Source organism: Petaurus breviceps, unplaced genomic scaffold (assembly GCF_028583685.1).
Source record: "Petaurus breviceps papuanus isolate PSGF00001 unplaced genomic scaffold, PetGlider_PUasm1.0 225, whole genome shotgun sequence".
NCBI lineage: Eukaryota > Metazoa > Chordata > Mammalia > Diprotodontia > Petauridae > Petaurus > Petaurus breviceps.
Genome location: NW_027185889.1, coordinates 5,525,929 through 5,529,281, shown reverse-complemented (window position 1 = coordinate 5,529,281; position 3,353 = coordinate 5,525,929).

Here is a 3,353-nt window from a genome sequence, read left to right as displayed (position 1 = left end):
AGGTAAAAAAAAATGGGGAAACATTCCTTTTGACAAATATATATATAATCAATCAAATCAAATACTCTTATTGACTATGTCCAAATCTTCCATGGGGTTTTCCTCTTCTGTATAAGCTTCCAATTCCTAGAGAAGAAATGCCCACCTACTGGATTTGCTTCCTTCATCCCCCATTAGATTGTAATCATCTGGAGGACAAGGTCCAGGCCAGTGAATTAATTTGTTTGCTCACTGTTCTCCAGTTCCCTACCTTATGTAAGGGGGGAACATGATTATAATTTACTAGACTGACAGACTTTGTTTTAATTAAGGTACCAAGTAGGGCATTGGATCTTGTGGTGAAAGTCAGTTCACCTTATTTATCTCCCTCATGTAGAAAGCATGATCATTCTGTATTTCCCTTTAGAACTAAAGTACCTTGACCCAGCAAAGGTATTGGAAGAATTTTAGAGAAATGACTGGTTCTCTAGATACTCCCATTCTTTTTTTTTTTTGGAGGGGGGAAGGCAGTGTAATTGGGGTTAAGTGACTTGCCCAAGGTCACATAGCTAGTAAGTGTTAAAGTTTCTGAGGATGGATTTGAATTCAGGTCCTCCTGACTCCAGGGGTGGTATTCTATTCACTGCACCACCTAGCTCCCCCATAGATGCCCCCATTCTTGGGAGAGAAAAGGAAGGGGGCTTGGGGATAAAGACTTGAATTATAATTTCATTGACAGTATTAACTCCCAGTTGAGTAAACTCCCCAAACCATTCATTCATTCATTCATTCTTTCTTTCATTCATTGATTCATTGATTTTTGTTTGTCTTTGGTATGTGCTTGTGATTATAACATTTTACCATGCCAATAATTTTTTTTTGTCATTGTTTTGATTTGATTTCATTTATCCGAACTTACTTGCATTTCCATCAGTGTGTTGGGAAGTCCTCATGTGGGAGGTAGGAACTTCTACTACCTCACTGATGAAGATAAGCAACTCTTTTGGAACAAGGTCTAAAAGAATTGTCTCAAGAATTGAGACATTAAGTCACCTTCCATAGAAGGAAGCCTTGAAATCAAATCTTCTTAACTCCATGGCCTATCCTCCATTCATCAATCTCCATACTGACTAAGCAGAAGAATAGTATTTAGAACTGATTCAACTTAATCACTGTTTCACCAGTGACAACCAAAAAGATTGTCATTTCCCATTGTAATATTTTCTAGATGCGAGAATTTTATAAATGCTGATGGAGCAGGAATCTGTTGACTAAAGAGTCATTAGATATGAGTTTGTAAATATGTAATTAGCTTGATAAAAATGGCAACATTGTTTGTCATACACACTATATGTTTAAAAATAGTAAATGTCAACAGGAGTAACCAAACAACATGAATGGTAACATAACACAAACACAAGGATAATTTGACAACTAGTATATTTTAATTACTGAATTAATTGCTTTAGTAATAAGGGGCATCCATGGCTTTAACAATGTAGGCAAGAAAGTCTTGGTCAAAATAAGATACACAATAAAGATTCTTCATTGTTGGGAACTTTTATTTGTAATTAAACCCTTAGCAAGTAGTTATTAAGCACATACTGTATGAGGCACTGTGCTAGGCACTGACAATAAAGCATGGCAAATTTTCTCAGGGAGATGATATTTTCTTTGGGATTCAATAGTTACACATTTAAGAGCAACAACAACAACAATATAAGAATATACAAAATAAATATGAGTCAATTTGGTAGGCAGAAGGTGGGAGCATAAGAAACAGTTTCAGTAGAAGGTGATCATGAGCTGAGTTTAAAAGATAAGCAGAGATGAGGAGGGAGTTCATTCCAAGCACCAAGTATGGCCTGTGTAAAGGCATGGTCATAAAAGATGTTGGACTGTGTATGAGGAACACATTTTAGAAGGCTGGCTTAGTGCGGGGATTCTTAAACTCTTCCCACTCAAGACCCTTTTTCATGTTTTGGCAACATCCATTGGAACTGCATGGCCTGAGGGCATTGCTTTGTGTTCAGAACCAGGGCTGTAGTGGTGTGATGCAATGTGGGCAAGAGCTGCCAGAAACACCTCAGATTCAGCCATGTTTGATTTTTAATTATTTTTTGTCATTGTATGTTCAGAAACCTTTTACTGTTGCCAATTTTTTGTGACCCCATATGGGATTATAACTCATAGTTTAAGAAGCACTGACTTAGTGAAACAATACATAAATATATCAAATGTTTACAAAATATTTTAAGAAATGAAATCACAGTAGTAACTCAAAGTGAAGATTTTGTAGTAAGGAACAGGGTCAAAGACAACAATGCTGGATTTAAAAGTCTGAGGAGGTGATGTGAGGAATCAATCATTTTACATTTTATGAATTATCATGATACTTTAAAATACTGACCTAATAGTGTTATTATGATATAGGATATTTCAACCTTCAAAATGCTGCATAGAAATCCCTGATTTTGATTCTGATTTGTATTTTACAGATGAAGAGACAGAGGCTTAGTGATATATATGTATATTTATGTATATATGTGTGTATATATATATATATTTGTGTGTATACCTACATAGACACAAGACATATGTATACACATATGCATGTGAATACAGATATCCATACACATATACACATGAACATATAAATACATACACACAAGCATGAACACATATACATACATACACATGTTTGTTTGTCTGTGTGTGTATCACTGGGTTTAACGTTAGTTCACCTCATGATTTCAGCACTTATTACTATCTCTTTGGGAAATTTACTTTGTCACTAAGCATTTACATTTGTAACAGAAAAAAATAGAGTAACACCTGTGTTTAAAAAAAAAAGTTTGTTGATTCTTATCAAATGCTTATCTGCATAATATTTTCAATTCACAATAAACTTGTGAAGGGAGTATTTAAAATATCATGATTCCCATTTTATAGATAAGGACATGGGACTGTGAGAGATTAAGTGACTCCCATGCTCATATACTTAGTATATATAAGAGGGAGGATTATGGTTCATGTCCTTCTGGCCTCAAGTACAGCATTCAGTCAGTGGATAGAACTTTGGACCTGAAATCAGGAAGAATTTATTTCAAATCCAGCCTCAGACACTTATAAGTGTGTGATCAGTATTATACATGAATGTATGTATGTATGTATGTATGTATGTATATACACACATATGCAAAATGAGTATAATAATAGCACTTATCTTGCAGAGTCTTTGTGAGAACAAAATAAGATAATATTTGTAAAGCACTTTGAAAAATTTTATATGAATTTTGCATAAATAGATCCTCCTCCTTATCTTTCTGCTTTTCCTCCTTCTTATCCTCCTCTTCCTTCTCTTCCTCTTCCTC